This window comes from Vombatus ursinus, unplaced genomic scaffold (assembly GCF_900497805.2).
Source record: "Vombatus ursinus unplaced genomic scaffold, bare-nosed wombat genome assembly UNPS02014180.1, whole genome shotgun sequence".
Taxonomy (NCBI): Eukaryota; Metazoa; Chordata; class Mammalia; order Diprotodontia; family Vombatidae; genus Vombatus; species Vombatus ursinus.
In genome coordinates this window covers 3,484,794-3,498,933 of record NW_020953958.1, presented here as the reverse complement: position 1 = coordinate 3,498,933, position 14,140 = coordinate 3,484,794, and positions in this window count along the sequence as shown.

Here is a 14,140-nt window from a genome sequence, read left to right as displayed (position 1 = left end):
GTTATTTTCACGCCTGTCAACTACGATAGAAGAGAAATAATATTTTCTCTGATTGACCTCAAAGGATAGGACCAGAAATAATGGATGGAAGTTACAGGGAGGAAGAACTTGGTACAACGTGGGGTACAACAACGACAGTAACGACAGTATTCCAGAGTGGAACAGGATACACCAAAGGACAGCCGCTTTGCTCATTACTGTAGGTCTCCAAGTGGAGGCTGGATGAGGTCATTTTTCAAGGACATTGTGGATGAGATTCATGCTTAGGTAGATGATGGGTGACAAAATTTCTGAAATCCCTTCCCACTCTGGGATCCTTTGACTCTTTGACCTTAATCCAGCATCATCCCCTTTGAACTTGTGGATGTTTAAACTATTGCTCCCATTTTATTGGAGGGATATGCTTAGTAAAGGTTAAAGCTCAATAGAAATGTGAGATCAGAGGTTTAGAACTGTATGAAACCTCAGAAGCCTTCTACTTTACAAAAGAGGAAACTGAGAACCAGGGAAATTAAATCACTCCCCAAAGTCACAGAAATCTTTGTTAAGTAATACAAGCATCAATTGAACCTAGATTCTCTGACAGAACTAGTACTCTTTTTACTGTACCTTCTTATTTTTATTATTAGTACTGTTATTACCCCAGCGATAAGATTCCTCTGTCTCCAACATATGACTGCACATCAGCCGTTATTAGAGGAACTTGGTAGGGAATAATAAATCATCATTTAAAGTACCTTGCCAATGCAAAATACTTCATCCAAGCTGCATGGTAGAGGCATTACTGCCTGATGAGAATCAGGCCATTAAACTCATTATACGGCTGGCTAAGCTCAAGCCCAAAGGGCACATGTCACTTTCAACTTTTCAGCTCTTTTGCATGAAGCCCTAGACCACATGCCCACTTCCTAGCTGCTACAATTTCATTCCTAACATAGCAACCAGTAGAGTGGAATGAATATTGGACTGCAAGTCAGAGGACTGAATCTGTGTTGTCACCAATTCTTAGTGGAGCAAGCCACTTCTTTCTTGTTTCCTTATCTATAAAATGAATAGAGTAATCCTTCCCACACCTATATCACACATCTCTTATAAGGATCAAATGAGATAATGGATTTGAAAATTATTTGTTCTCTTTAAATAACTACTAATGTATAAAATAACATAGCATCAGCATCATTCATCCATCCATCCATCCTTCCAACAAATCCTCCTCTGATGTCTCACAATTATAGAGAAGGGCCTTGGCATCCTAGAAGCTATAAGAAGATTCAGGGTGAGCATGATAGCTGTCACGTAGAATCTGAAAGACTACCAAGGAGTAGTATGAGGTTTGAATGCACACATAGGAGCAAAGGGTAGGGGCAATTGTAAAGACATAAAGGTAGTTCTGAAGGGAAGAAAAGCTTTCTAATAATCCAAGAACGGAATGAATTGCCTGGACAAGTAGGAGGTTCTTCCTCACTGGAAATCTTTAGGCAAAAGCTAATTGGCCCTTGTCATTCACATTGTAGTTGGAATTTTCTTTTTGGGGGGTATATATTGGGCAAATGACTATGAAATTCTATGATGATTTTCTTATGTGTTCTTGCTATCTAAACACAGCTGAAAACCCTTCAAGTATAACTACAATGACGGTGGAGTACACAGACCATCCTAGGTAAAGGTGGATAGGTTCATCATCACCAAAGTATTGGCTTCTAGGGGATGATTTTCTTTTAGAGAAAGTAACTCACAGAGACTATCTACTAATGTGGGGGGTGTGGGTGGATCTACATCAATAAAACCATGAATCCTTGAAGTATTATCATTATTTTGTGATGATTATTAATAATGTGAATGAGTTCATTTTATGTACATTTAAGTTTTGAAAAAGATGTATATGTTAAGGGAACAGAAGTATTTAAATACAAAGGAGAAATAAGGTAAAGAGAGAAGAGGAGAGGAGAAGAGAGGAGAGGAGAAGAGAGGAGAGGAGAGAGGAGAGGGGAGGGAAGGGCAGGGGAGGGGATGGGAAAGGAGGGGAGGGGATGGCAAGGGTGGTAGCTGGGAGAAAATACTAATAGCTCATATTTATATAGTCCTTTAAGACTTGCAGAACCCTTTACTCCTGTTATCTTGGTTTTTCACAAGATAGCATAATACAGACAACTACCTTCCATTTACAAATGAAACAGAGAGGTTAAGTAACTTGTCCCCTAATCATCTACCATCAGTACCTATGGTGAGATTCTCACCTAAATCTTACTAACTCCAAACTTCACTCTTTATCCACTACAAGTTGCATCCTGGCTAGGAAGTTGTAGTGGAGAAGCTAAAAGAGAGAGAAAAGGTTTAGCAATAGGGAAGCTACATCACCAAGGGAATGAAGCAGTTTGTTCAGCTGTTTCAGTTATGTCCAGCTCTTCATGACCCCATTTGGGTTTTTCTTGGCAAAAAATACTGGAGTAGTTTGTCATTTCCTTCTCCAATTCATTTTCCAGATGAGGAAACTGAAGCAAACAGGGTTAAATGACTTGCCCAGGGTCACACAGTTAGTAAGTATCTGAGGCTAGCTATGAACTAAGGTCTTCCTAACTCCAGGCCTGGCACCCTATCTACTGCACCACCAAGTTACAGTTAAGGACCTTTGAAAAACAAGAATTCAAAGGAGAGGGGTACACTGGCAGAACATGATAGAATTTTCTGGTGCCCTGCTGAATTCTTTGGTTGAAGGAAATACTTTACCTCAACCTCCAAACATGAATCAGATATTTTCAACATATTTTCAAATCTACATCTCTGAAGGTCTGCTATAAGAACTGAATGGTGGTGGATAAGACATTTAACCCTCGGTGCCCTTAGCCAATATCTAAGGCTATAAGTTGCAGAAAAAAGTACTGATCTGCATTAGTTGAGGGAGTTTCCTCATTGGGATTTCCCAATATCAGTGAAATCTGCTCCTATCCCATTCAATCCCATTCTTATAACAACTCTATAAAGTACGTAGACTAGGTATTATTATCTTCATTTAGCAGATAAACAGACTTGGAAAAAAAATGAAGTGATTGGCCTATGATTATATAATGATAACTAGTGGCAGAGCTGCTGGAGGGATGAAAATCTTTCCTCTTGACCCCCTAGTTCAGTCTCTTTCCACCTCATCACACTGTCTCTAAAGCTTCTTCCATATTAGCTATTTATGCTAAGTCTTCTTGAGGCTATTAGAACAAGTCAGCACTAGAACAAGGTCCACTCCAATCATGCCTCTGTATTGGGGGAAGTCAGAAGGCAAGAGGAAGTAACTGAAGCTGAAATACTATTCCTCTACATCATTGCTTTGTATTCCATGGCATTCAACTCTTCTCCATTGAAGCCAGTATCCAATGAACACCTTTGGGGATTGATTAAATGCTTTAGCTCAACTAGAACCATTAATCAATTTCACCAGCTGTTTACAGCTTTGTTTACTTCAGAGAAAGAGAAGGTAATCCCTTTAAACTCAATAGACCTAAATTAACTGCAAGCTTCTAAAGAATGATTGCTATGGAGCCCAGGTGTTACCTCTTGGGCTCCAGGGGACAAAACAAACACATGATTACGGTCAGCAACACAGTCAATTGGGATCTCTCTTTCTGCTGTCAAAAGCAGTCAACGCTATCTTTGACTCCAGTGTGGAGGAAGAGGGTAGAGGACTCACCTCCAGATTTCTGTAAGAAGAGTTAGAGGTAGAGAAAGAATAAGAACCCCAATAGCTAGATGCCCAATTCTTTGCTCCTCTTATCTCTTCAATCACTGAGCTTCATTTGCTGTGCTTCCCTTAGCATATATGTGTGCGTGTACATATTTATATACACATGTGTATATGCATACACACACATATGTGTATATACATACATATATGTATATATAGGTGTGTGTATATATATATATATATATATATATGTAGTTATTTACTATCTACAAGTTGTCCATTGGATATATATACACCTGTAACTATTCATTTCTCATCTATTAAGGTAAAGCCAACAACTCATTGCAAAAGAGACATGTTCTGAAAGAAAGGTAAGAAAAATATACCTGCATTTTGCATAAATGCCACCTTTATGCCATTCTATCATATGCTAGGTAGGCCCCTTTTGAAAAATTTTTGGGGATACATGGATAGGAGTCACACAGGATGGGTTGCCATTTGAGTGCATACATCAACAGATATTAGATGCATTAAAGAACTGAAGTACATGTTAATTATATTTATTTTTATAAGTTTATTCAATTCAATTCAAATAGACAAGCATTGATTAAATGACTACTTTACACAAAGTACAATTTTAGCAAGATTAGATGAAGATAAATACTACCCTTCTGAAACTTACTGTCTGGGGCAGGGATTATTCATCTTTTGTGTGTCATGGACTCCTTTGGCAGTCTAGGGAAACCTATGGATCCATTTTTAAAATAAAATTTTAAATGCATAAAATAAAATACATAGGATTATAATGAATCTAATTATATTGAAATACAGATATTAAAAAAAAAACCTTCATGTATTTCAACTTAAGAAGCCTCAATTTAGAGAGTCATGACACAGATGTAAATGACAATATTAAAAAATAATACAGAAAAGGTTCATAAGAATCTTCCAATTCTCTGTTACCCTTAACCTAGCCTAGCCCTCCCTATGACCCCCAGCCACTTCCCACCCTTAATCCTAGCTAGGCTCCATTTTCCCTTGGCCTTAAGGTCCAGGTCTCAGGTGTTCTGTTCACCCCAGATTACTGACCACTCCCATCCAGATCTCCTTAGACCCCCTCCTCCAGTCACCTCAAACTACTTGGCCACTCCTAGATCCCTTCCACAGTCCTTCTGTATATAAGGTCCATCTTGTCTCCATTAAGGTGCTTAGATTCTTAAAATCTAGCCACTGATCAGATTCTTACAATCTAGTCGATAGCTCACTAACATTCAGAATCCTTAAGAGTCTGCTCAATATAATGGATGTTCTAATAAACCTTGTCTTTGGCTGAAAGCAAGCTTGGGTCAAATTCATTCGGGCAGGACCCATGTGTTGTGATTTTGGGGTCCCAGCACCCCTAAACCCCTAAACCTTATCAGTACAACAGAAAGAGCACTGACTCTTATGACATATAAAAAGTTTGAGAGACAGTCTTTCTAGGTAATTAATCATGTTATTAATTATACTAGTAGATAATAAAAGGGGTCAGTGTTTAATGCCAAAGACCCCTCATAGAACCCACTCAATGCTTATATGCCTTTGAAAGAGTAGGTGTTCCTGAGGGTAGCAATCAACTCTGCTTGATTAACAAATAATGGGAAGAATGACTATTATAATGAAAGGTGGACCCATTTTAATGAGGGGCTGGGGGATATGGCCTTGATCATTCTGGCTCCCAGACCACCCCCAGCCTTGGGCAATCTAGACAAAGAATCTAACCCCCACCCAAGACTGAATAGAACTGAATGGGTTTCCCAACTTAGGTGAGATCTGAACAAGATTGAGCAGAAAGTTAATCCAGTCTCATTATCAGCAATGTCCTTCAGATGATTGATGGGGTATGGGCCCATGCAGAGACCTTTGCCCCTTGCCCCAAAAAGAATTTGAATCCCATTTGTCTGTGGGCCCCAGAAAACCCTTAGACTTTCTGTGACCTCACTCTGGTCTCAAAGGTTTACCTGAGGCTATACTCCACTCAATGCCTTTTCCTTATTAACTCTCCTTATCTCCCTTTGAAAATTTAATGAAGCTTAGTCTTTGTTTATCCAGATCTCATTCAAACCTCTTCCCTCCACTTCCCTTCATTATCTATTCCCATTCTCTATTCAGCCTCCCAGACATTCCAATCAGAATTCTCCCTAAACTCACCCCAGCTTTAGGATCTTTCTCCCAGCCCCTCCTTCAAATACCCAAAATTATTTGATTGAGTGTATATAAGATCCACTCTGTCCCCCATTTAAACACTGAGATTTCCTCATGCCCACTCATCCTTATGGGCGTCACTAATGTTCAGATTCCTTAAGAGTCTGCCCTGTATGGTTTATCCCTAATAAACTTTGTCTCTGGCTGAAAGATGATTTGGGTTGAATTCTTTCAGGCAGGATCCATGTTTCATGATATTGGGGTTCCAGCACCCCTAAACCTCTAGACCTTATCAATGCTGACTTGACCCAGTAGATAATGAGGAAATAGGGAGAGAAAAAACCCTGGATCTCTCCAATAATTGGTTATTGAATGATAATTTTTCTCACTTTTGAAGTGAAGGATCTGGATTCAAATTTTGCCTATGACACTTACTTCTTTTGTGACTTTAGGTGGTCATAACTTCCCTGGGCCTCAGTTTTCTCATCTGTAAACTGAGGGAATTGGACTAGATGCCCTCTGAAGTCACTCTTAGCTCTATATCTGTGATCTTATGACTAACTGCTGAGTTCCCTTACCACTTGGAGGTTCTGATTGAATGAAATAGCTATGAAGCACATAAATGTTTAAAGATTAGAAAGGAACTCAGACAACTTAAAATTGAGCATTGATATTAAGTGCTCCAATTATGTTCCAACTATGGCACCTACTATATGAAGGCCATTGGAATATGAAAGATACTAAGTGAGTGAAAGATATGTCCCCTCTCCCCATGGAGAATGGTCTTATTGGAGACACAAGAAATTGAAGCAGTTTGTGAACTAGACCTTAACGGTGGAAAAAAAAAAAAAAGATACTTATATACTACACCAGATAAGGTTTCTCTTTTAGGAAGCTTATCTTCTCCAAACCATGCAAACTCTGGTGAAATAGGAAGAAAAAATAAAGTGAAATTGATCCAATGAGAGGGTGTATTTTTCTAGCCTTTCCTTCAGAACATATCTCTATTAGCAGTGACCTCTCAATTGATCTTGCAGCCTATGGTCTCTCCCCTCTCTAATCTCCACCCCCCCCCCACAAAGCTGACAAATTAAAATTCCTAAAGCACATGTGTGACTATTCACTGTCCTACTCAAGAAACTTCAGGAGCCCCCATTTGCCTCTAGGAAAAAAAAAACACAAACTCCTTTGTTGGGCTTTTAAAGCCTTTCACATTCTGTCTCTAGCCTACCTTTTCAAGTGTATTGTTCATTACTGTCATTAATCTACCCTAAATTTCAATCACATTGACCTAAGTGAAGTTCCTTCATATGAAATTCCATTACCTGTCTCCATAGGTAGTCCCACAAGTCTAGAAAGTATTCTCTCCTTATTTTTATCACTCCAAATTCCTAGCTTCCCTCAAAATTTAGCTCAGATTCTACTTCTATACTTATCTAATCCTATCCCTTGGTTACTAGAGTCCTCACCCCTGCCCCAAGAAATTATTTGTCTACATTTCACATTTGATGTTTTCCCTCAATAGAAGATAAGCTCTTGGAGGGCAGGGATTGTTTCATTTTGTCTTTGTATCCCAATGCTTAGCTCAGTGCTCGACATATGGTAGGCAATTAATACATTCTTGTTGAACCGAATCAAATTAAAGGCAATAGGTTCCATCCCATCCCTCTAAATTGGCATTAAACACAAATTTCAAATCTAAAAGTAATTATATTCCCTTGCCATCTTCACACTCTTCCCAACCCAAGCCAAAATGTTCTTGTTCTATTCACTGAGCAGATTTGATTAAGGGGACATGACCAGCCTCAATGCTGCTAGTTTCTGAATCCTAATAGACATCTCCAAGCCCTCCAGCCAGCACTAATCCAGAGTGGAGCTAGCCAACACAAGCACTTACAAATATGTTTAATCCTTTTACACAGGAGGCATTTGTCCAGGGCTACAGACACCAGCCTTTCTGCTCCACGAGGAAATGCCTGAGCAATTTGAGTGCATAAATGCCGGTCTGTAGAGCTATTATCTGGTTTAGATACTTTGCTGAGAAGCACAGACATTGAAAGCTCCAGAGAAATTGTGCACGTCTGCAATGTGCACGGAATGGTTTTGACACAATGTCAGTAGTTACATCAATGGAGCTAATTCAGTAGCTTGCCCCACTCCAGTGCAGATAGGAACCACTGTGTTTGTTGTTAAGCAAGAAGGAAGGATAAACAGAGAAGAGAGCAATAGAAGGGTTACCTTGCATATAAATAGTATTGGAGTATAAATGTGTAAATGAATGGTTAGCTTTTTGTAAATGATAAAGGTGCAAAGGATAGGGGCTGGTATTATCAGACTACTCAGAGAGGCATCATGTCAGGAATTAGGGAGGTGATAGGTGATACAATGGATAGAGCACTAGAACTAGAGCCCCAGACCTGAGTTCAAATCCAACCTCAGATCCTCACTAGTTACCCTGAGCAAGTCATTTAACTTAAGTCTGTCTCAGTTTTCTCATCTGTAAAATAGGAATAACAATAGCATCTACCTCTAGGATTGTTTTGAAAATGAAATCATACAATATTTGCCAAATGTCTTGCAAACCTTAAAGTGCTATATAAAGAACAATTATTATCATCTAATAATAATTATCAGATAATTGTAATATAGGTTATCTATAATAACAATTATAAAGATTATTATTATTATTATTATTATTATTATTATTATTATTATTATTATTATTATTATTATTATTATTATTATTATTATTATTATTATTGTTATTACTCCACTATGCCCTGCCGTGCCTTGGCCACTTCTGGAATACTGGGTTCATTTTTGCACAGTATGTCTTAGGAAAGACACAGGCAAACTAGAACATGACCAGAAGAGAGTGACCATAGTGGCAAGAAGTCTCGAAATCAAGCCATATAAGGATCATTTCTTGAAACTAGCAATACTTAATTAGTCTGGAGAAGAGAAGGTTTAGCCTGATGGCTTTTTATCAAATACAGAGCAGACCTATCACCTTCCTCATTCTGGACACGACTACTTCCTCACTGTAACTGAGGATCACATCAGTTTTAGAGAGTTATTAGGTCACACACTTCACTCATGGAGAGTTTCCAGCCCACCCAAACCACCCAGATCCTTGCTATTGGATCTGCTGTCTAACCCCTCCCATTTTGTGAAGAACTTCATGTTTATCCCCATTAAATTCTATCTTACTGTATTTCTTTCCATTCTAGCATGTTGTAATCATTTTCAAGCTTATTCATCCCATGTGTTAGCTTCTCTCTCAGCTGTGTGGCATTGACACACCTGTTAAGCATGCTGTCTATGTTTTTATATGTTACTGATTAAGATGCTAAATATTATAAGTCCAAATACAGATCACTAAAGTTCAACCTCTAGAGACCTCTCTCAAAGTGGCATTAGTCCATTATTGACTATTCTTTGGGTCTGACCAGTCAGCCAGTACTGAATCCCCCACCTAAGCTAACATCTGACTCACACTCTGTTTGGACAACATAAAAAATAATTCAGGACTTGAAGTAATTAATACAATATCACTTTCCTTCAAAATTTAGCTCAAATTTCACTTCTACCAACCCCTTAGTTATTAGTGTCTTCACCCCTGCTCCCAGAAATTATTGTGTACATTTCATATTTGATGTTTTCCCTCAATAAAAGATAAGCTCCTGGAGGGCAGGGATTGTTTCATTTTGTCTTTATATCCCTAGTGCTTAGCTCAGTACTTGACATATGGTAGGCAATTAATAAATTCTTGTTGAACTGAATCAAATTGAAGGCAACAGGTTCAAATAAAAGCATCTGGATGACCCTGTGATCATCCATATCCAGTCTAGTAAGACAAAAGGAAGACATGTACACATTCCAATGATATTCCCTACTGTCATGGGGCAGGAGAGAGAGGAAAAATTTTATTAAGCTTTTTCTGTATGCCAAGTACTGTGCTAAGCAATTTACAAATATTATTTAATTTGATCCTCACAACAACCCTGGGTGGTGGTTGCTATTGACAACCATTTTTTACAATAAAGGAAACTGAGACAGACAGGTTAAATGTTTTGCCTAAGGGCACACAGCTTGTAAGCATCTGGGACTAGATTTGAACTCAGGTCTTCCGGACACCAGGCCCAATGCTGCATCCACTGTGCCACCTACCTGTCCACAAAAATTGGATCTTATGAAGAAGATCCAGTGTAGAGAACAAGTCAGAGATAGATTCTTTATAGGTGGTGATAATATATGTGGATACTTTCTATATACCCTTTGGAGTCAGCTCTCTCCAAATTTGGGGTGCATAGTAGCAAACTATTCCCAGATTTCTTCTTTGTTAACATAAAAGCTAAAGTAATCAACAAGGGGAAATGATATGAAAGATCTGATTGTCACCAATCAGGAGAAACTGGTTTCTGGAGTGGAAATGATAAGAACCTTAGAGGGAAGTACTCCAAAAACCAATTCCCTTGTTGCTGAAAATCAGGTCTTTAATATAATTTCCCTTTATTGTTTCCTCCTGTTTTTGTGTTAGAGGAAAGGAAAGCTTGGAATAACATGCCATCTACCCTCAATTTGGGTAGAACAGATTTGAGAGAGCTTTTGAAAGACAAAATCATCATTAATGCAAGTCAAAAATTATTGGTTATTTTGCTTCTGGCAGAAAGAGAGCTCTGTAATTATGGTTCACCTTTATATAACACTTTAAGCTTTATAAATGTCTTTCCTGCCAGCAACTCATTGATGTAGAGAGTATAAAGATTCCTGTTTTTTTGACAAGTAAACTGAAGCTCCCAGTGGTTAAGTGTGTTGCTCGGGGTTACATAACTAAGAAGTGTCAGAGCCAGGACTTGATCTCGAATCTTCTGATCCTAAGACCAGCAGTCCTTCCATGTTATCCTGTTGCCTCTCATAATATATGGCTCTCTTTGATATAACAATATTTACTTCAGCAATCCATGATTTCATCAGATTACTGTTCTACCCCTTAATTATCATCTTCATTGTGAAGGCAGCACAAATAATTCATCACGTGCTCAATAGAATGGATACAAAGAAGTGTGGTAAGACAAGAACTGATGCAAAGTGAAGTAAATAGAACCAGGAAAATAATATGCACAATTACTAAAGTGGTGTAAATGGAAAGAGAAACAAAACCATCAGAATGGAATGCTATAAACTTTTAATGCCAAAGCTTTGTAATCTGGGATTTATCTGAGCATTCCCAGATCTGCCTAAGACTTGAGGTGCCCTAGATCTCCTGAGATGGAGGTACTCTTCACTCACTACTATGTGGATGTAGCCTCTTCTGATTGGCTGTGGAAATGGAACAGGTTGCATCTTTAAAACCAGAGACACTGATAATTGACCATTTTTGGTCACTCTTTTTCAGCCAGACCCTTTTCTGTCTCACACATTTATTTTTTTTCCTACATGTTCTTTTCTGCTGTGTACAGAAGGTAAGGATCTCAATTTACTCACAGTGTAGGCACCACAAACTGAACCAGTGGGAAGGGAAGAACTTCCTTCTATTGATTTCCACCTCTTTTACCCTTGTTTGGTGAAATGTGCTGAAGTGTTTGTCTTGTTCTGTTTCATTGTCTTTCTCAGTTCCAATTCTACCATAGGTTTCGGTCCCCAGCACCTCTACTTTTCAGGGTTTTCCTACCAGGTCAGCTGGCTATCCCATTCTACCTGCCATGCTGGCTCCAAGGTCACCATGGCTGAAAGTCTGGTGGAGATCACCACCAGTATCTGAAAGTGAAGACAAAGGAAAGAGAAGAGAAACAAACATCCCAGGTTCGAAGAGCCTGCACATGTAATAAGGCTGCCCCCACATGTAGTGAGGAAGGTAGAATAGACATCTCCAGTCTCTTCTTTCCCCACCCTCATCCGAGGAAGACATTTATTCCAGCCAGTAGGAAAAGCAGAAAGTTGGGGCCAGAAGCTTGGCCACTCTGCTCCTCTCAGAGGAAGGGAATATCAGGCTAGACTTATATTTATCTGCTCCCTTAAAAATTATTAGTCTAGGGGATGTAGTTTTCAGGTTTAAGCTAAACTTCGGATTGTGGTTCCTTATTGAGGAAAGGAAGACCTTATGTTTTAGATCCAAGGTTTGACTCCCTTTCCACCTAAAACACCAGTTCCATAATGAATATACCTATAGGAAATAGCAATAATCCCATTCAATAGCAAAACAGAAATCAGAGAAAGTATGCATGTTAGAATGTATACCAGACATTACAGAATGAATTTTCCCATTGAGATTAAGGTAACGCCATTAAACCAAGAAAGACTATCCTAGTTTCTCAAGGGGAAATTACTCAAAGTCTCTAGTGTAGCAAACTGGGGATAGGGACATCATGGGCATTGCCAACTCCTCTAATTCTGGTTTCTTTCCAGAACCTGATTCTCCCTTCAGCAACCTGATGTGGGATTGACACTCTCTGTCTTCTCTCTGGAAGCCAGAAGCACCTGAAGTGGCTGCTGAACCCAAAGAGCCTGAAGAGACCCAAGGGTCTTCTCGCCTATTCTGCCAACTCTTCTCCAACCATCACACAGGTGTAGTGCATTGATCTCCACCAATAAGGAAATATGGTAACACCAATGGGCTTTGGGATTCATGTTATATAGGGTATCTCTGCTGGACTAGCTAGCTTCATCATCCTGCCTGGTTGCCTGGCTCCAAGGTCACTATGTCTTACTCTCAGTAGATCACAGCCTGTACCTAAAATTCAGGACAACAGAAACAGAACATAAGTAAATGCCCCCAGACAAATCTCTTGAAAAAGGTAAAAGAGAGGGTGAGCAGGAGGAGGAAGTCTTTTCCCCCTCCTTAGTTAAATTTGTAGTGTCTGCACAATAAGTGAACTCTAATCTTCAGTTTCTGGAAGGGGCAGGAAAGAACATGCAGGAAAAAAGCATGAGCCAAAAGAGCATCCAGCAGAAAGAGAGCCACTGGCTCAGTCTTGCCAATTTTAAAGATGGAACCTTTTTTGTTTCCACGATCAATCAAAGGGTGCACCCATCCTTGTGATGTTAGAGATGAAGAATAGTCCATCTTAGGAGATCTGAGCATTCCCCAAAGACCCCTCAGGTTGTCCCCATGTTAAGTATTTCTAGACATGGGGACAAAGCCTGGGTTACAGTTTGACTCCAAAGGGGGATTATATGAAGGGACCTCCTCTCCTTCTTTGCAGAGATGGAGGATTATGAGTATGGTGTGATTATTTTTTTCCAATATGTTAGTTCTACTTACCTATTCTTTTTCTCTTTTTTTATTCTTTATTATAGGGTGGGAGTGAATAGAGAGATACACTGGGAAATGTAAATGATGTAAAAACAAAAGATGTTAATAAAATTTACTTTGAAAAAAAAAAGCATTACCCAGTGACTAATTCTCTGGATATGAGCCTCTCTCTCAACTTAGCTCAGCTGGTTCTCAGGTAAGAAATGCACAGTCCTTGAGTAGGCCTGTAATTTTCAACTTTTTCAACTTAGTGGAAACTGTCAAAGCTGCAGGATATGTCATCACCACTCAAATTCTCTCTTTGATGTACTACTCTGTATTTTAGCTCTGGAGCAGCACAGACCATATTCAGAAACCAAGTGAAAATAGCCACATCCTACAAAACCCTGACTGCTTTCTCCTAGAGACAATAAGAAACCACTGAATATTTTTGAGCTTCAGGGTGATGTGGCCAGGCTTTGATACAGAAATGTTATGTTGGCAGCTGTGTAGGGGATGGAGATATGAGAGTCAGGGAAATTAATCAGGAAATTATTACAATAATTCAGGTGAAAGGTTAAGGGCGTGAAGAGACAGGGATGAACAGGAGAGATTTTGTGGAGGTTAAAATCAACTGGGATTGACAACTGATTGGATTTGGGGGTCTGAGGAGAGGGAAGAGTCAAGGAAACAGGACCGAACAGTAACCCACCACTGCCAAGCTGCTACCGGCTCCCTAGTAGCCACTAAGCCTCTTATTCTGCTGCGCACTACACCATAAACTTCACAAAAGATTAACTGGCTTGAAAATCATTCACCAGCATTGACTCTAGTGTGCACCCAGCTTAAAATACTGCCTCTTTCCCAAACCAAGTATTCGATAGAACTTCTTTAGCCTCTCTCCGGGGGTCAGATCTAACCAGGTTCCTTATCTACCCTCATTCCCAATGCTGGCAGCTATTTACCATAACAGTAAGCTTGAAGCTCAGAATACAGAACACAGGCAATATATTCAGCCTCCAACCCTCAGGGCGAGCTAAGGATCAGAC